Genomic DNA, 20,068 nt, shown 5'->3' on the forward strand with positions numbered 1-20,068 from the left:
GTGGCACAGTGGTTGAGAGTCCGCCTGCCGATGCTGGAGATGCGGGTTCGTGCCCCGGTCCGGGAGGATCCCACATGCCGCGGAGCGGCTGGGCCCGTGAGCCATGGCCGCTGAGCCTGCGCGTCCGGAGCCTGTGCTCCGCAACGGGAGAGGCCACAGCAGTGAGAGGCCCGCGTACCGCAAAAAAAAAAAAAAAAAACACAAACAAACTAGAGATAAAATGGACGTTTGGACGTTTGTAGGGCCTCTTCTCCCATTCCATTTCCTTCCCTTCACAGAAGTACCACTCTTCTGAACTTGGTCTGTCTGGAGGGCATTCGAGCACCCTTTGGATACTTGAAATTCTTGTGGAAGTGGCGTGATGTAGGGTGTGATGGCTGCAGTTCGCTCCTTTCACCCCTCATTATGTTTGGGTGATGCCGCCGCTGTGGCTGGTCCTTCACGCCCCTCGTGGTAGACTTTGGGCTGTTTCCAGGTTTCTGCGGCCACAGGCAACACTGGGGTGAGCTTCCCTGCACACATCTCCAGGTACACGCGTAGGTGTCCCCAGGGACGCAGGGCATGGCGTAGGCACACTTTCAGCCTTGCCACAGGTTGCTGCACTGCCGTCCTGAGGCTTCATCTGCTCCCTAGGTAGCACCACCTCCACGTGGCTTTGAGGTTTCCAAGTTGACATTGCGTTTGAATTCAGATAGCATTGGTGTTTTGCATCTTCCTGAGGTTGATAAATGCTTCGATAGCAACACAAATAATGGTGAAAGGGGAAATTAGGGGAAATTCAGGCTCAGGCTAAGCAGACTGTGGTGTGGTGAGTAGGTGAGGAAACACTTACGGACACATCGGGCGTCCTGTGCTCCCAGGTGTCAGGATGCGGGGCATGAAGGGGAGGACTCTTTTCTTGCTGCCTGGAGAAGCCAGTGCTTTCCTGATGCTTCTATGGTATAATGTTTGAGTCTTGTTCTCAAACGTTCTGTCAAGTGGTCACGTCTGGCACAGTGGGCATAGCAGGGGTCGATGTGTAGGCACTGATGGTACAGTGCTTGGGTATCTGTTACCCTTTGTTGAGTTCCCGCGATGTGCCAAGATGGAACTAATTCTCCCAGCCACCCCGACAGGTGTAAATGCTATCCGAATCTAACATCACAGGTTTGAACACGCAGGCTCAGATGGGTTCACATACCCAGCGAGTAAGGCTGAAGCTGGGATTCTGACCTTCCCTGGGACCTGACCAGGTTCCCCAGGCTGCCTGCTCCCTGTCCCAGAAATGTCAAAACGCATCGCGGGAAAAGCCAGGACTCTGGTCCCAGATGGACAGAGGGGATCCTGCGGGGGGCCTGGCTCTCTGTGCCTGATGGGAGTGACACTAGCCTGCTCTATTTACAGTCCCTGGTTCTCCCGCGGTGTCTCCGGAAGTCACGACCTGCTGGCCGGCACTTGGGGAGGACAGGAAGTTGTAACCCTGGCTCTGCTGGCTTGCTGGGGGCATGTTGTTCCCATGGCCACAGGGGAGACGGGGTGGGGCAGGCAGGACTGTGGGAACAAAAAAACCCCTACAGCAGACAATTCAGGTCATATAGTGGACGACTCCTGGATTATTAGGAGATGACTCAAATGACCAGATTTGGGTCAGGAAGCCTGGGCTGCAGGAAGATAATGTGAAATCTTTGGATTTTTCTGGGAGTTCTTGCCTTTTAAAGGATTTTTTTTTTTTTCAAAGTTATCAGCCGAGGGATCATGGATTTTGGATTTTCCGAGGCAGGGGTTTATGGGGAATATGGGGGTGTTTGGAGGGGGCGGGTGGGGGGGGAGGGGTGGGAGCTGAGGAAGAGGAAGATGGGGCAGGAATGGGCACATTCCACCCCAGCTTCTTCCGGATTCAGTTTCTCTCCCAGGAACAAGGGGCCGATTCACGTGGCTCCAGCGGCCTCGCCGGCCTGGAGTTGGGCCCGTGCCTGCCAGTGACTAAGGAGGAAATGCCATTTCACTTATCCTGTGGCCCCGCATCCTTCAGGCTCTTGTCTATCTGCATTTTGCGGCTGCTTCATCTTTTTGGCATTTGCCTCTTTCCTTTCTTTTTCTTCTGGGTAATATGCTGAGGCGACGTGGGCTACGACTCCATGAAACCCAACCAAACTTCCGTCTTCCACACACCGTTGGTCTCGGGCGAGCTGGGCTTCGTGTTTTCAAGGCGGTCTGCAGTTTGGAGAGTTGGTCCGTGTGACTTGTGCGTTGTCAGTCCTGTAGCGTTCCAGGCAGTTCTGAATCCGAGGTGGGACTTCTGGTTAAAAACGTCCAGGTGGAATTTTTAGATGGGAGAGCCGCCACTGTCCGAGGGCCACTGTCACAAGGGGGTGAAGGGCACCACCATCACCGGTGGTGAGAGGAGATGGCAGATCTTCTGGGAGGCGTTCCACCTCTGCCAGTCCCTGCTGGTCTTGGCTTTGAGCCCAGCTGGGGGGTCTGCAGGGCCTCCTGGCTCCCCTGGCACAGCCAGCTGCTCTGTCCTGTGTGCTCTTTTCTCTGATATGCTTCTGCCGCGTGGGTCTGTCTCTGCCAGGAGCCTGGGAGCGTTTCTGGTGGGAGGACAAGGTTTTGGCTCACCTTGTACTCAAAGCCCTTAACGTGGGGCCAGTTCGTGTTTGTGGATGAATGCAGAGCTCTCCAGAGACCCGGTTGGGACTTTTCAGATTTAAAGGGGATGGGATCCTGCAGGCTGCTTTTCCCCTTGTGTACCAGTCAGAGGTTGTAAGTGAATGTCTGCTGTGTTCTCAGGGTTGGTCTGAGAAGGACATGCCTCCCCCTCCCTAAATCAGATGAGATGGCAGGAAACCAGTATAAAAGGGGATTAATAAAATGGTGTGTCTCAGAGTGAGGAAGCCTGCGTTTGCACCATGGCCTTGTTACTTATGAGCAGGTGACCCTAGACCGGGCAGTTCTCCGAGCCTCAGTTTCCCCAGCTGCAAAATGGGAGCAGTACTACCCTCCCACACTCGGGATGGTTTCCTGAGCTGGCGCATGCAGATTTAATATGGGGAGGGAGCTGTCTGGGGAGTGACCCATGGACACTGCTTTTCATTTATGAGCTCAGTGGGCGGGATGGACCTTTCAGAACCGCTGGGAGCTCTGCTGGGGGTCAGTGCTGTCCTTAGGGGGCCTGGTGTGTGGGGTCGGGTATGGGGGTCCAGGAATGGGGAGGCCTGCATGGTGGAAAGCCGGGCAATGGGCAGCCCCTGCAGAGACACAGGGATTACCCTCTGGGAGGCAGTGACCAGCCATCTGGAGCAGAGGTTGCGGGGAAACTGTTTGGCCAAAGGATTTTGGAACCAGACAGAAACAGGGCCCTCCGAGCTCTTTCGCTTCTAGGATTGTTGTTCTGGGATTGTCCCCGAGGCTGGGACTCACCCTGTGCCTGCAGCTCGAGACTGAGAGCGGCAGGAGGTTTTTCTAATTGGAGGCGGGGCGGGGGGCGCAGAGGCTGTGCTTATGGGGCCAGCCCCGAGGCTCCCGCGCACCATGTCCAATCTCGACCCTGCCTCGAGGCCAGCTCTGCTACGTTAGGGCTGGGGGAGCGGTTCGCGGGGTGTGGGTGTCCCCTGGCTGTTTGGGGAGGGCGATGGGGTGATGGGGGTGCTGAGAGGTGTGGAGTGATGAAAACATGCACAACGGGGTGATGCTTCTGAAGCTGGTTTTTGTTCCTTAACACATTTCCTAGCTTTGGAACCTGCTCTGTTGCCTGGGCCTCTCTGAGCTTTGGTGTCCTGATCTGCAGACTGGGGGTAGGGACCTCCGTTTTGTGGGGCAGGTGTGAAATCCTGACCTGAAATGGTCATGCTTGAAGAAGGTCGACAAAGAAGTCTAATAATCCCTTCCTATTTTCTTTTCTTTTCTTTTTTATTTTAATTTAATTAATCGGCTGCATTGGGTCTTCATTGCTGCGCGTGGGCTTTGTCTAGTTGCGGCAAGCGGGGGCTACTCTTCGTTGTGGTGCACGGTCTTCTCATTGCGGTGGCTTCTCATGTTGCAGAGCACGGGCTCTAGGCGCGCGGGCTTCAGTAGTTGCGGCTCGCGGGCTCTAGAGCGCAGGCTCAGTAGCTGTGGCGCACGGGCTTCATTGCTCCGTGGCATGTGGGATCTTCCCGGACCAGGGCTCGAACCCATGTCCCCTGCACTGGCAGGCGGATTCTTAACCACTGCGCCACCAGGGAAGCCCCCTCCCTAGTTTCTTAACTGTTCTCTGTCGCTGGTAAATCTCTGTTGGACTGATACCCTATGAAGCCCATACCAGTCAGATGAGTGAAATTAAATGGCTCCCTGATGATAGTAATTAGATTAGTAACAAATAATCAGAGCTAACATTCATCTAGTGCTTATTAAGTCCTGGGCAATGCACATCAGGCCTCATCTGTTATATGATTTAATTCCCTCAATCATCCTAGGATTGCAGTGCTATAATTAGCCCCATTTTACAGATGAGAAAAATGGAGGATCAGAGAGGCTGAGTACAGTGTCTGAGGTCACACAGCTGAAAAGTGGCTGCATTGATATTCCAGCCCCAGCAGTCTGGTTCCAGAGCCTGTGCTGTTAATCACTGTACTAGCTTGCCAGGAGGAGGGAGAGAGACAGAGAGTGTGTGTGTGTGTGTGTGTGGTGGAGGGCATTAGAGATCATTGTAAGGCATTTCTGTGCTAACATATTGGTGGGGGAGGCTTGCTTGCAGAAGCTCTGACAAAGACACCACAGTTGAGGATTCTGGAAGGGATGGGGATGTGGGCTTTATTCAGGCTCCCACAGCTTGTCAGTCCCAGTGCCTGCACTGGGAGGGTCTGGGGCAGCACCTGCGGACACCCACCTGCTCCTCTGCCGGCTCTGCACTGTGTGGGATGAGGCGGGGGCCCGACAGGACTCCCGGAACTGCCTGACCTCCCCATCTGGGCTCCACGTCTGCCCAGCTCCTCTCAGGAACTCCTCCCTCTGGTTGACTGCCAGTGTCCTTTGATCTGGACATTGCTTTTTCGGGCAGTGTGTCAGCTGAGTGGATCCAGGTGCATCTGTTTCGGGGACATCCCCCCACCTCCAGGAACACTGCCTCCTGCCCGCTGCGCCCCGGACCCGCACAACAGAGTGGCTGCTGCTCCCGGCTGCCAGGCTTAACCTGCTGGCCTGGCAAAGGCTCTGCAGGGCTGTAGACCATGACCACTGCAGCCGCTGTGAAGTACGGAGCTGGAGCCCCCAGGGAGACGACGGTCCCAAGGAACAGGCTCCTGCGAGCCGGGCGCTGCTTGGGGCCCTGTCTTGTCACGACTACAAGCCCTGTGTACTCACTGTCTTACAGACAGGAGACTGAGGCCCAGGGAGGTTAAGCAACTTGCCCAGCGCCAGCTGTGTATCTGCGGGTGTGCTTAGCGCGCTTGTCCTGCTCTGGGAAATCGAGTGTGTCTGTTGTGACCCGGGGTCGGGGCTGCACGGGACCTCCTGGCTCCATCCGGGTCTCAGATTCCTCTTATCTTTCGGTGAAGACAGAAAGTGCGGCTTTCCTTCCCATAAACTGTTTTAACTGAACCTCACCGCAGGTCCCTGGGCGGTGCTGGTTTCAGGATGGATAAAGAATGGGCGCGGCTCGGGGCGGGACGTTGGCGGATGGGGAGGGGGCAGGGGTGCAGCTGGCCTTTGGAGGCGACTTGGATTTGAGTGCCCCCGGTTGGGTGAGCCTCGGGCGTTTGGCCATCTCTTCACTGCCTCGAGGGGAGAGTCCGTTTCCTCAGATGCCGCCTGTTTTTCAATTCTGTGACCCCGCAGTTTGAGCGTTTGGAGCTGGGACTCAGCTCGCTGTGCAGAAATCTATATACTAAACACATAGACAGTTTAGGAAGAAGGATTGTCTGTTTCACTGAAGGTTATATAATCCTAATAGCTAAAGTTTAGAGCAGTTCCCAGGCGTCTTTACACGTGTCAGTTCATGAAACCCACAAAACTACTCTCTGAGATCAATACTATTATCACCGCTCCCATTTTACAGATGAAGACACTGAGGCTCAGGGGAGTTAAGTAATCTGCCAGAGATCCCTCAGCTAGGTGGCCGAGTGGGGATTTGAACCAAGGGAGAGGCTGCAGAGTCCTGCAGGTGACACTCTGCTGGGTTATAGCACTGCACTCAGAGAGGGGCATCCAGCCTTCTGGAGCTGACTCTGCCCCATGTTACCAGAGAAGTCGGATTATCCCCATTGTGAGAGATGAGGAAAGACGGCTCCGAGCAGTTAAGGAATTTGCCAGAACTCAACAAGTTGTAAAAGGCGGCATTAGGATTGAACCCAGGCGGACTGACTCCAGATACAGGGTCACTTTTATACCCTCTCCTTTCTTCCTAACTAACTCGGAGGCTCAGCTCACGTCACGTCGTCCAGCCAGCCTTTCCGTGCAGGTGCCTGTGCTCTGCTGTTTTGGAGTGGGTGGTTTCCCCAGCGTCCTCCCCGTCAGTCCCGCAGGGTCAAGCACAGTGTCCTCGTTGCTTCTGCTCCCCAGCACCTCCATTCAAGCCAGGATTTCCCCTGCATGTAGGATGATCAGAAAACGTGGTCCATTGAGCTAGGCCCCGTGTGTGCCCTTTGGTGCTGGCAAGCCACGGGGTGTCAAGATGAATCCCGGGCCATGTGTGACTGTGGCCACTGCCGCCTCTTTGTTGAAGGTGTTTCCACGGGGCATGGCGGCCTGAGAGACCCCTTCAGGGCACAGCTGCTTGGGTGGGTCCCCTCTGTGCTCTGTGCCAGGTGCTGGCAGATTCTGCCAGGTTCAGGGCCTCATTAAAGCTCTCCAGCCTGGAAGCATTTCCTTCTGCTCGGCCTAACTCTCTCCCCGCGGCGCACATTTCCTTCTCTCTGCCTTGGAAATGGGACCCAGCTGGCCACCGATTCCTTGAAATCAGCTCCTCAGCCACTCCAAGCAGAGTGAGCCCCAATAAGGGGGTTAAGCCGCCCACAGTCTTCCCTCTCTTGTCCTGCTCTAAGCTTCCTTGCGGGTCCCGCTTCCCAGGCCGTTTTGACCACGTCTCTGCTCTCCCTGGACCTTCTCCCGAGCCTCCAGCGTCTGCGTCCTCTCCTGCCCTCTGCCTGTCTGGGGGGCCCGTCACCACCAGATCCCTAGTCCTGGGGCAGCATAGGAGTTAGCCGCATCTTTGCTCAAAGATAACAGAGGACTCAGCCACAAAGACTAACAGCCCAATTTAAAAATGAATGAAGGACTTGAATAGACATTTCTCCAGAGAAGATATGCAGATGGGCAGCAAACACATGAAAAGATGGAAATAAAAAATTAAGAAGGTATCCCTTCTTAATACCTACTAGGATGGCTTTCATAAACAACGGCAACAGCAACAAACAAGTGTTGGCGAGGATTTGGAGAAATTGGAATCCTTGTGAGTTGCTGGTGGGAATGTAGAAGTGCTCAGCCATTGTGGAAGACAGTTAAGTGAAATAGAATTACCGTATGGCCCAGCAATTCCACTCTTAGGTATTACTCAGGAGAGTTGAAAACATATGCCCACGCAAAAACTCTACCTGAATGTTTATAGCAGCACTGTTCACAACAGAAGGTGGAAACAACCCAAATGTCCATCAATGGATGAAATGAATGGATAAACAAAATGCAGTGTGTGTGCATGTATATATCTATATATACATGCACACACACAGTGGAATATATATATAATGGAGTATAGTGGAATATATGTTCCATTACCTATCTATAGACACAGTACACACACACAATTAAATATTATTCAGCCATAAGAAGGAGTGAGGTAGTAACGCATGCTACAACACGGATGAACCTGGGAAACATTATGCTAGGTAAGAGAAGCCAGACGCAAAGGGTCACGTACTCTCCGATTCCACTTATATGAAAATATCCAGAATAAATCCATAAAGACAGAATGCAGATGGTGGTTGCTTGGGGTGGGAGGCGATGGGGGGTAACTTAGTGGGTATGAGGTTTTATTCTGGGGTGATGAAAACGTTTTGGAACTAGAGGTGATGATTGCACGACATTGTAAATGCACTAAACACCGCTGAATTGTATATTTTAAAATGATTCATTTTATTTTATGTGAGTTTCACCTCAGTTAAAACAAACAAATATGGTGGCATTGCAGGTCCCCTTAGGTAAAAAGAGGAAATGATGGGCCCTTGATTCACGCCAAATACTGTGTCTGACACCTGATCCCACTGAATTCTATAGAGAAGGGACAGGCCCCTTTATAACCATTTTGCAGATGAGAAAGTAGAGCTTCAGCTAGGGCACTCAGTTTATAGTGGCCCAGACACAAGTGGACCAGGCTTTTGTGTCGTGTTGTTTGTTTTAGATTCTAAGCCCCATGGGACGGGCTGCACTGAGCCCGAGGAGCTCAGTTCTAGGTCCATTTGTGAGATGTCTGCCCTTTGCTTCCCACGTAGCCAGGTCCCTTGAGGTCCAGCCTGCTCTGGCCACCTGCCTACAGGGATCATTTTCTAACGTGGACTCCTCACATCCCTTACAGGGAGGCAAAGATTTGTAGCTGAAAGAAGACGGAAGACGAGGGTTTGAGTCATGGTTCTACTGTGTGATCCTGGTTGATTCTCTTAAACCCTCAGTTTCCCTAAATGTGCAATGGGAGAGAATGAGAACACCTACCTCATGTCCTTCCTGGGTCATCCGTGCAGGTCAGGTCCATGCTGGCGCTCGACAATGATTTGTTGCACAAACAATTCAATGATGAGCAGTAGGCAGTCAGGGACCTCAATTGTGGGCTTGGTCCAGGAGTTAGACTTACAGTTATCCTTTGCATGCACTCAGCCCAGGACTGAACGCACAGTAGGTCGTCAGGAAATAGTTGTGAATTGATTTGTCGGTACAGGCGTACATCGTTCTATTGCTCTTTGTAGATATCGCGTCTTTTACAAATTGAAAGTTTGAGGCAACCCTGCGTGGAGCAAGTCTGTCGGCGCCATTTTTCCAACAGCGTTTGCTCACTTCATGTCTCTGTGTCACATTTTGGTAATTCTTGCAATATTTCAAACTTTTTCATTGCTGTTATATTTGTTATGATGATCTGTGATCTTTGGATGATTACAACTGTAATTTTTTGGTTTTCTTTTGTATTTTTTTTTTTTTCGGTACGCGGGCCTCTCACTGCTGTGGCCTCTCCCGTTGCAGAGCACAGGCTCCGGACGTGCAGGCTCAGCAGCCATGGCTCACGGGCCCAGCTTCTCTGGGGCATGTGGGATCTTCCCGGACCGGGGCACGAACCCATGGCCCCTGCATCGGCAGGCGGACTCCCAACCACTGCGCCACCAGGGAAGCCCTTCTTTTGTATTTTTAAATTAAGGTATGTACATCTTTTTTTTTTTTTTTTTTTTTAGAGATAACGCTGTTGCATGCTTAACAGACTACACTATGGTGTAAACGTAACTTTTGTGTGCACTGGGAAACCAAAAAAATTCGTGTGCCCCTCTTTATTGCCGTATCGCTTTATTGCCGTGGTCTGGAACCAAACCTGTAGTATCTCCGAGGCATGCTTGTATTTATTCATAACCGAGCTGCAGACGGGCGATTTCGTCCTGGTCTCTGGATTTGGGCTGCTTTTTCTTCCATAGCAGGAATTACTGCAGGGAGATGGAATGGAGGAAGATCGAAGTGCCCTGCTTTAGTCCCCACTCACCCCGACGAGGACAGAAGCAGGACTGGCATTCCTGGTGGGCGTCGTCGGGCTGTCTCTTGAAGCTTCCCTTATAACGGCGGGAGACCTACATTTCTTCTGCCCTGATTCCATCACACTTTTAGGAGCAAGGAGCTTGACATGGAGGCAGTGTCAGTGCCTCTCCACGCGCAAGTCAGGGGAGCGTGAGTGTCATCCTGGTTCTCACAGCAGGATGGATCGCATTTGTTCTTGCCAGCTGAGGCCGCCCAGAGGCCCTGCGTGTTACTGGGGGTGGCTGACCCTCAGTCATGTGACCTTGCAAGGCCACACGTGTTGGAGTCTTAGTTTTCACATCTGCCACATGAGGAACGGGGGTGAGGCTTAGAGGATCTCTCAAGTCCCTTTTGGCCCCAAAGTTCATCATGATTCTGGCCGTCTACGGTGGGCGTGTTCCATAGCCCCATCTTCTGTCTCTCTTTCCCTTTTCTGCCTGTACGCACCGTCTGCTATCCACCCACCCACCCACTTTTACTAAGCAGCCCCCCTGGACCTGGCATAATGCCAAGTCCTGAAGCTACAGAGGAGATTAAAACCGGGTCCCTGGCCTTACACGCTCACAGGCATGAGTGGGACAGAGAAGCTGGCCTAAAAGAGGACAAGCAAATGTAATGAGTGCTGTGGTCCAGAAAGGCGCAGCCCTGCTCTGGTAGCAACAGAGGAGGCCTGCAGCCTCTTCTTGAGATCCTTTCCGAGGACTGTGGCCTCCTTCTGCCACAGCTCCAGGACAGGCTGGTCTCGATGTGGGGGAGCAGTGTCGGTGATGACCTCAAGTGGCCCCCTCTGGCCACAGGAATCTGTGATGTGGAATTCTCAATTGCCGGCTTTGCTGGAGAAGAGGGAGAGAAAGAAAGAAGGAAGAAAGAGGGGCCGGTCGGCCCTCCTGTGCATTTCTGTTTGCGGTCCCAGCCCTCCACTTCCTGGGGCTACGTGTAGGAGGCGCGGTGGCTTTGCCGCCCCAGGACGGCCATGTGTTGGCAGCTCCCTCCCCAAGCAGTAGTGGCGGCCGGGCCCCGGACAGACCTCCTGTCTGTCCTGTGTGTCAGCATCCTGTGGCGAAGGGCAGAGTGGAGCCTGTGTTTCCCACAGCCCAGCCACCCCTCAGAGTGATCCTGAGGGTGCAGCGACTCCGAGGGTGACGCCGGCATTTACCCCTCAACCCCGTCCCCCTCAAGGGAGAGTGCGGACAAGGCAGCTTTTCTAATAAGCAGCCTCTGCTTGCCGGGTAGGAGATGAAAGACCATGTGTGAGGGTGGGTAATTTAGGGTTTTCCTGATGAAAGCAGCTGACATTTGTTCGGACCTCATGCTCACTGCAACCCTGCCTTTCATCTCTGCTATCAAAAGCCCAGCTTATATTTGGCCTGCATCCGGGGTGGGCAGTGCCACTGGAGTTGAATTGGGCCAATAGTAAAGTATAAAGGAAACGGCAGAGTGACCCTTGCCGGCTACGGATGGTTTAGTGGAGGCCGCAGGGCAAGTTTGACTCTCCTGGTGGAGCGACAGGGGGTTGCCGTCGGTAGCAGCTTGTGTATGGCTGTTCCTGGCGGGACCGTGGAAAGAGCGTGCCCTTTGGAGTTGGGTAGGGCTGGCTGGATTTGAATGCTGGTTTCTCCACTTACTCACTGAGTGAACCTAGAAGTTTGTCCTCTCTGATCCGTGTCAGTGGGATAATATTACCGCCGACTCTAGTGGTCTTTACAGTTCACCGTATGCGCCGTCTGAAGCCCAGGAGACTCTCAGAAGTGTTCATTGGCTTATACCCTAATTGATGAACTTGACCCATTGTGGTCTAGGCATTAGAGGACTGGAACTGGGACTTGCATTTTTCACTGTATTCTCCACACAGCGCCCGCCACGTCGCAGGTCCCCGTAAGTGACTGGCAGATGGCTCGATGAAGAAAGGAGTCTTTGTGTATGCCACCCGTACAACTCTTCTGGCTTTGCAGAGAAAGAGAGAGAGGGAAGGAGGGAGGGAGACAGAGAAGGGGAGAGTGTGTGTGTGTGTGTGTGTGTGTGTGTGTGTGTGTGTGTGTAAACCAACCAAGAGTTAGGCCATGTAATTTGAGTCTCTGAAACACGCCAGGTTGTATATCTTTCCCATGTCCATTCCTGATGTAAGGAGCAAATGCTTAAGACTTGATTCATTCATAAAACCTATGCTGTTGGGGCTTCCCTGGTGGTGCAGCGGTTGAGAGTCTGCCTGCCGATGCAGGGGACGCGGGTTTGTGCCCCGGTCCGGGAGGATCCCACATGCCGCGGAGCGGCTGGGCCCCTGAGCCATGGCCGCTGATCCTGCGCGTCCGGAGCCTGTGCTCCGCAACGGGAGAGGCCACAACAGTGAGAGGCCCGCGTACCGCAAAAACAAAAAACAAAAAACAAAAAAACCAAACCTGTGCTGTAGTTCCATCTAATCACCCATGAGATAAGTTGAATCCCCAGTTGTAGTAACCTGGCTTCCTGTCTGTCCCATCAGCCCTTGATTACCTCCACTGACGGGGTACTCACTGCCCCTGAAAGATGGTGCTGACAGTTCCAATGGTCCTCCCTCTCCCAGGGCGTGGGTGCTCTGTCCTAGCTCTCTGGGTTCTGATCCTTGGGGCCCTCTGATGCAACAAACCTCTCACAGACAGCTTTTAAGTTGGTGAAGGCAGATGCCATGTCCTTTCTGAATCTTCTCCTCCAATGGGTTAACCACCTACCTAGCTGGGTGGCACGAGTTATGAGTTATACCACTTGACCTTGAGCCTCTGTTCACCCAGCTCTTGAGCACTGTTTAAGGATGAAGCTAAATGGCATCATCTACATCCAGCACACAGGATGTACTGGCTGCCCCTTTTCAGCCCACTGAGGAGCAGAAAGGTCCCTGAGTTCCTCTTTTTTTTTTTTTTTTTTTTTGCGGTACGCGGGCCTCTCACTGTCGTGGCCTCTCCCATTGCGGAGCACAGGCTCCGGATGCACAGGTTCAGTGGCCGTGGCTCACGGGCCCAGCCGCTCTGCGGCATGTGGGATCTTCCCGGACCGGGGCACGAACCCGTGTCCCCCTCATCGGCAGGCAGACTCTCAACCACTGCGCCACCAGGGTAGCCCCTTGAGTTCCTCTTTGATGCTGATGATTTCAGGAAATAGAGGAGAGGTGACTTCTTCTATCACATGGAAGGGAATCAGGTAGCAAAAGCCATTCCCTCTTCTTAACTCTCTAGTCTGGAAAGTTACTTATTTAGTGACACTGTCAGTTTGTCTGGATTCCAGGAGGTGGCCCTTGGAGACTGAGTGCTTCTCCCTCCTTTTGTGAAATTGTCTGAGGGGGGCCTTCCTGTCACCGCTCAGGCGCAGTTAGAGACTGTGGCACAGGGCAGTGGAAAGGACACTAAACTGAGAGCCTGAAGATTGGATGCGTTGTCGCTGCTCCGCCTGGAAGAGCCTCTTTTCAGGGTTTTCACCCTCTCCGAGCCTTACCTCTTTAAGGTGTGGGTCAGCCTTTCCAGGCCCAGCAGTGTGGGTGCCCCAGGAGTCTCTAGGAAGGTCAGAAAGTGGGAAGAAAGCCCACAAGGCCTCACCTAGAAGCTCACCATCCCGTTTTCTGGTTTTTCTCCCCTTTCCTCCTGCACTGCCTTGCATGCCAGCAGTTTTTTTATTTTCGGGGGGGGGGGTGTCTCTGACTCTCAGGCCATCTGCCAGAAGCTTCCGCAGGCCGGGAGCATTCTCTGGCCAGTCCCCGCACAGGAAGGAGCATCTCTAGACGGGGTTAGATCCAAACCCCTTGGCCTGACACATCTGCCCTTAACTCTGAACCCAGCCTCAACTCGTGCCCCACCCTCCCCCTACTAGCATTCACACTCCGGCCACACAGAAGTTGAGGAGTCCTCCCTATCTGTGCTCCTGCAGACAGATTGCCCAGGGAAGCAGAAGTCATCATAACATGAAACTGTGCGCTCATAAACTCACCGCTCATGTCTGTCCCACCCACCCACATCTGAAGATAATCAGTCATTTGCTGATTGCCAGACATTGTAAACATCTGTCAGTCCAGGGCAAGGGTAGCAGCATCTCTTAACTGACCTCCATGTGGCTCCCTCGCTGCCCATTCCCTTTGCACAGCAAACTGAGTGAGACCCCAGGCTCACGGAAGCCTCGGGGCTGGTGGGCTACTCACAAGCCCCATTTCCCCTATTCAAAGCTTTGTTCTGCCCCACCAGCTGTGTGACCTTGGGCAAGTTAAATAACTCCTCTGTGCTTGTATGCTTTATCTGTAAAATCAGACTAATACTAGTACCTACCTTCCAGGGTGATTATGGCATTCAGTGAGTTAATACACGTGAAGGCTTAGAACAGTGTTTCTGTAACACCCGTGAAATGTCAGCTATCGATCCTGGTGTGCCGGCAAGGCTTTACCACCCCTTGATTCCTGCGCTGGCCAAAAGTGAGTTGTGTTGGTAACTGCATATTATATAAACTGATGAGAATTGAGCTGTTGCATGAATACTAAGTTTAGTACTTTGGAAGAAACGGAAAACGTTGATTCGCTCGAAAGTTGTCACCAAATCACTTAGAGGCAAAACAGCTGTAAAAAATAGGAAGAAAATATTGTAAAACTCTAAGGAAGCTGTATTCCATATGTTTTGCAGATGAGTCACTTTTGCACTACTTTAAAGAAATGGAAATCAGAAATTGTAGAATTGTGAGTATGTATTTCTGAAGAAAGACCATCTGCATCTCGAAAGACCCTGCCTTTCGATCGGCTCATCCATGTGCAGCTGGTAAAATATCTAAGTGTCCGTCCTGTTTATGGTTGCCCACTTGTTCAGTGACATGGCACTGGGAGAGTCGGGTGACAGGGCTTGTTCTATCCGGAGCGGATCCACCGCCAGAAATGGCACGTCTTGCCCAGACGGCAGGGTTTTCCTGATGCAGAAGGTGCTGTGGGCGAGCTGCTTGAATCACGTGCCCTTCCTGCTATGTGCCAGGCACTGATCCAGTGTCTGATATACCAGGGGTGACACAGGGAGCTTCTAGCAAAGTGGACGCAAGTCCCTGCCCTCATGGGACCTCACGATGGGTGGGGGAGGGGGGAACTGTAGATGGAACTGAAGGGTAAATATCAGGTACTTGACCTCAGCCATAAGCTCTAAGGAAAGAGAAGCAGGAAGAGACTTGAGTCCTGCCCTTGGGAAGGCCTCAGGGAGCCCGGCAGAATCAGACCGCCTAACAGTGGAGAAGAGAAAGGAACGATGTTGACCCTCTAGGCAAAATAAGAGAGTGATTGAAAAATCCAAAAGACTAAGAGAGGCCTGGGAACATTAACAGAGTCCCCAAAGGTCTATTGCAAACGATCCTTTTAATCATGAGGGATGAAGGAATTTTGTATTTTGTGAGAAAACATGTGCTAAAATAGCCTTGGGGTCAGATTCATTCTTTTTTTTTTTTTTTTTTTTTTAAATAAATTGAAGTACAGTTGATTTGATTCATTGTTTTGGTGGCCTGACACTCAGAGCAGAGTTTAAAATGACAACTTCAAGTTTAAGTATAAGACAGACGAAGCTTATTTTATATTTAGAATTAAGTTACCAACGATATATTATACGCTTATAATGTATAAAGGATAAATTAACTTATGAATATAGAATAGTTTATATTTATAACTGTTTCCTTTTTCAAGATAAAGTCGTCCCCCTAAACAGGCTATAAGACAAGCGACATGAGTGGCCCAAGATCACAGCCAAATGAGAGGTAGAGCCGGGAATCCGAAGCAGATGGTGGGCAGTTTGTGTTTTCGAGATAAAGTCCCCCCCCCCATGACACACACATGCCCTAAATATCTGGACCTTATTTTAAGTGGCTTCACCTCAAGTGGCTTTATTCTGGGTCCTCTTCTCCACTCGGTCCCAGGTCCCCAGGTCTTTGCTTCCTCTGCTCCCTCTTCCCTTCCTGCTCTGCACCTCTCAGCCTCCTTCTTCCCCCATCGCTGCATTCATCAGAGACCCCCCTATGTGTCTGGCTCATGTGCAGGGGAGAACCCCTGGACACCCGTGTCCCCCGGGCCCAGCGCTGTCCACCAGAGGGACAGGGCGGCAGGCTGGCCCTCCCTCTCCCTTCACTTCTGGACCGACCTGGGGAAAGCAGGATTGGTGCGGGTTCCTAGAATGAATGGAGAAGGCGGTTTGGAGATTCTGGTGAAGCTGTCCCCCGGTGCAGCTGGCAGTGTGATTTCCGTGTATTCGCCACTCTCCCGAGTGTCCAGGCCCCAGAGGAGTCATGGGGGCCCCAGAGCTGGGAAACATGAGTGGCCGCCTCCCCAATCCTTCAGTTTCCCGGCAGTGCCGAGAGCACCTCACATGTGTTTTGGGCAGCGTTTTGTAGCCTGCAAAGAACATTTCCTCCCCCTGTCTTGTTTATGCCCACGTGCTGATCAGGCCACTGAAGAGGGCTGGGACGGTGACGGGATTCTCCAAAGGTCGCAGTGGGGTGAGGGCAGAGCCAGGAGTCAGAAGCAGGTGGTGTTGGTCGCCCTCATCATCGCAGTAATGATGCCTTAAAGGACCGTCTTATTGGAGTTCCCTGGTGGCGCAAGTGGTTGGGCGTCTGCCTGCCGATGCAGGGGACTTGGGTTCGTGCCCCGGTCCGGGAAGATCCCACATGCCGCGGAGTGGCTGGGCCCGTGAGCCATGGCCGCTGGGCCTGCGCGTCCGGAGCCTGTGCTCCGCAACGGGAGAGGCCACAGCAGTGAGACGCCTGCGTACCGCAAAAAAAAAAAAAAAAAAAAAGGTCTTATTAACGCTCCAGAGTAACTCTGGAAGGCAGGTGGGCCTTTTGGGCGTCTTTCGCAGCGGGGGCAGCTGAGGCGGGGCAGGTGGAAACGGGACGAGAGGCCCAGGAGTTGCGTCCGAACACGTGCCTTTGCCGTCCGGTGTTCAGATTGGGGCTGCCTGGTACCGGGCATCAGACAAGCGCGAGGAGGACGACCCTGGCGAGGCCTCATAACGTGTTCCTCGTCTGCACGTGCTTGCCGCCAGCCCAGTTGGGAGTCCCCGACCCTTTCTGCATGGTGGGGTCTGTGAAGGCAGACCTCGACCCTACGGCACCCCAGTTTCTCAGGAGCTGCTTACAGCCCAGGAAGAGCCATGCGACCTGCAACTTTTGGGGAAAAGGGCTATTTTGTCTTCTGCCGTGGGCACTGGGGAAGAGGAGACTAAACACTGGAGACCGCTCCCAACCCGCCGGCACTTTGAGGAGAGAGGAGGAGGCCGGCTGGAAGGTGAGGCCGGAGGCCTGGTAAGTGTCGGGCTCCCCGGCCTGGTGCTTCCCTGTGTTGTGTAATCGGCTGTCTCTTCAGCACATCCCTGCGTCGGGCTTCGCAAGTCCAGATTGAACATTACATAAACAGTGGCTGCTTTATAAATATTTAACTCCCACTGCTTAGGAGCGGCTCGGGGCAGGAGACACAATAAGAGCTCCTGGCTGGCTGTTGTGTTGTCCCTGTTCAGTGGCATCGGATTGGGCGGATCAGAGTTTTTTGTGGGGCAGGGGACAGCAGCCCTTCTGACAGCCTTTTGGCCAAATGAATTGCAGATAGGGGCCGTTTTCTCTCTCTCTTGGGTGGGAGGGTGTGTGTGGGGACTTGTCCAGACCCAGCACGCTGTACTCAGGGGCCACCGGCTAACAGCCACCACTGTTCCTTACAGTGGCCGGAACCCATCATTGGTGGTGATGTTATTGTCATTCCTTCGTATGACAGCAAAACTTTTCCTTTCTTTTCTTTCTTTTTTTTTTTTTAGTAACAGCTTTATTGAGATGCAATTCACATACCCTACGAGTCACGCATTTAAAGTGTACAATTCAGTGGTTTCCCGTATATTCATGGAGTTGGGCAACCGTCACTACAAACCATTTTAGAACATATTATCATCCCAGAAAGAAATCTTGTATCTATTAGCAGTCACCCCCGAGTTCCCCAACCCTAGGAAACCACTCATCTACTTTCTGTTTCCATGGATTTGTCCATTCTGGACGTTTCATACACATGGACTCAAACTACACAGTGGTGTTTTGTAACTAGCTTGTTTCGTTTAACACAGCGTTCCCAAGATTCATCCTTGGAAGCAGTAGCATGTATCGATACTAAATTCCTTTTCATGGCTGAACAATATTGCCTTGTATGGACAGACCACGTTTTGCTTATTCTCGTCTGTTGTCGGACATGTGCAGACAACAGAACTCTTTAGTTGCAAAAAAAATCAAGATGCGGCCGATTCAGAATCATGAGATGAAGCCAGAACTCATTCACAAATGAGGCTCCCTGCCATTCTGGAAAAGGCTTAGGAAGTTCACTTGAGGTGGAGGTTAAAAAGTGTCCAGCTGACGAGCCACTCGGCTTTTATTTAGCACTCACTGCATGCCAGGCCTACAGTCAAAGCCCATCTGGTAATTCGTCGGAAATATCTGACCCTGTAATCTCTTGGACAGATCTCCACACGTCTCATAGGCCATCCTGCTAGATTTTTGCGGGCGGGAGAGTGGGAGAATGAGGTTGTTTTCTCGGCCCGTTTCATCTGATTTCACGTGCTGACCCTCTTTAGGAGGCAGGAGCAGAGAAGAGAGCTGACTTTCCAAAGCAGCCTTCTTGTCTCACTCCCTCCGGGCGTGCGTCTCCGTCCAGCTCTCTTGTCCCAGGGCTGTGCTCACCCTCGGTGTCTATCAGAATCCCAGATGTTTCCACATTCCCTCGAGAGGCTGATTCAGCCCAGGCCCAGCCTCTGGCTTAGGCAGCCCAACTCTGCAGGAAATGTTAAAAAAAAACGGGGCCTGTTATCATTCCTGGTCATCTCACAGTCATTTAATTATGACGAATTGTAATGGATGCTGTGGGTGTCCTGCCTGGGCCCCCTTTACCAGGCCGGCACACTCACCCCCCAGCTGTTAAAGGTCGCGGTCTGGTGTCCCCTTCTCTGGAGATTCGCTGCCTCATCCAGGAAGTTGCTCGCCCCCCCGGCCCCAGCCCCTGCTGACTCAGGGGTGCAAAAGGCTGGCCCCCTTGCTTCATGTGGGGTGAACTCCGTTGTACCATTTACGCACCAGAGCTCCCCGTGGGATCAGGCTGAGGCTGGGGTCCAGCTGAGGAGACTGCATCCTCACTGAGCCCCCCTCCCCTGCCCGTCCCGCGTCCCTCGCTCCCTTTCTCCCGAGCACACTCCCCCGTGAGCTCACACACAGGAATTTCCATCTCAGGATCTGTTTCTGGGGAGTGCAGCCTAAGACACTACCTCGTGACAAAGTCCCTCCCAGGGTCCCCTCAGAGGACGTTTCGTCTTGGAGATTCTCTGCCTGAGCTTCCTGGCTTGGCTCCCCGAGTGTTTGGTTTTGTTGGTTTGGGTTTCAAAGTCTTTTCAGGCTAATCGGACCCTCGGAAAGGTCTGCACTGAATCATAGTCCTGGCGTGGTTCCCCTCCTCCCTCCCCTCCCTCTCTATTTCCTTTCTTTCCCTCCCCCCTTTCATTCCCCACGAGCATCCTTTCCTGTGTCCACAATGACCTCAGCAGAAAGGAAGAAAAAAGAAACACTTGAGAAGGCACATGGGCAGCTAACTAGCCTTGGCACAGGACGGCCTTGGGTCAGGTGTAAGCCCTGCCTCCCTGTAACCAGGTAATCAGCTGCAGTGACTTCTCCAAGCCTTGGCTGGTAATCTCTGTTTCTCGGCATTGTCCCAAGGCTCAGGGTAACTTATATGGGTAGCACAGTGCAGTGCGGCGATGGGCAGAGTCCCGGTTCAGCACACAGGGGCCAGGAGAGTTTCCCCAAGGACTCCTGGACTCCCGCACCCACTCCAGGCTTCAGGCTCAGCAGCCAGTTATCATCTGTCCATCCAGGCCCTTTTCAGGTCTCATTGCTTTTGTTCACATCGTACTTTCTTCCTGGGCTGCTCTTCCTTTTCTCCCCGAGCCCCATTGAAGGCGATGTTCAAATGCCATCTCCTCCTTGAAGCCCTCCCTGGTGCCTGGCAGGCGGGATCAATACTTTCCAGCAAAGCAGGACCTGACTTCCCGAACGTGGGGTGTGTGTGGAGGGTATGATGAAATAGGAGAGTGTGTTCTGGAGTCAGACAGGTGGGCATTGGAATTCTGACCCCGCCCCTCACTAGCTGGGTGACTTTGGGCCGGTGAGCCGTGCCCACCACCCATGCATAGGACCCCATGCACATTGCAGATGCTGTGTCAGCGGTGATTTCTCCATACCTGTCACCTCTGAATCCAGCCTGCAGCTAGTGGGAAGAGTAAGCAGCTACCAAACGAGCACGTGGAATTAAATACACGCAGAGCTGTGTGAGTTAACACCCAGCTAAGGGTTAAAC

The 20,068-nt window shown here is 52.7% G+C and overlaps 1 long non-coding RNA gene across 3 annotated transcripts in view; it reads left to right on the top strand.

The window, feature by feature from the left end:
- Positions 1-20,068, top strand: part of LOC117199656 (uncharacterized) — a 372,975-nt gene that overhangs the window by 75,768 nt on the left and 277,139 nt on the right. The gene's annotated exons all lie outside the window — the stretch shown is intronic.

This window comes from Orcinus orca, chromosome 17, assembly GCF_937001465.1.
Source record: "Orcinus orca chromosome 17, mOrcOrc1.1, whole genome shotgun sequence".
Lineage (NCBI taxonomy): Eukaryota > Metazoa > Chordata > Mammalia > Artiodactyla > Delphinidae > Orcinus > Orcinus orca.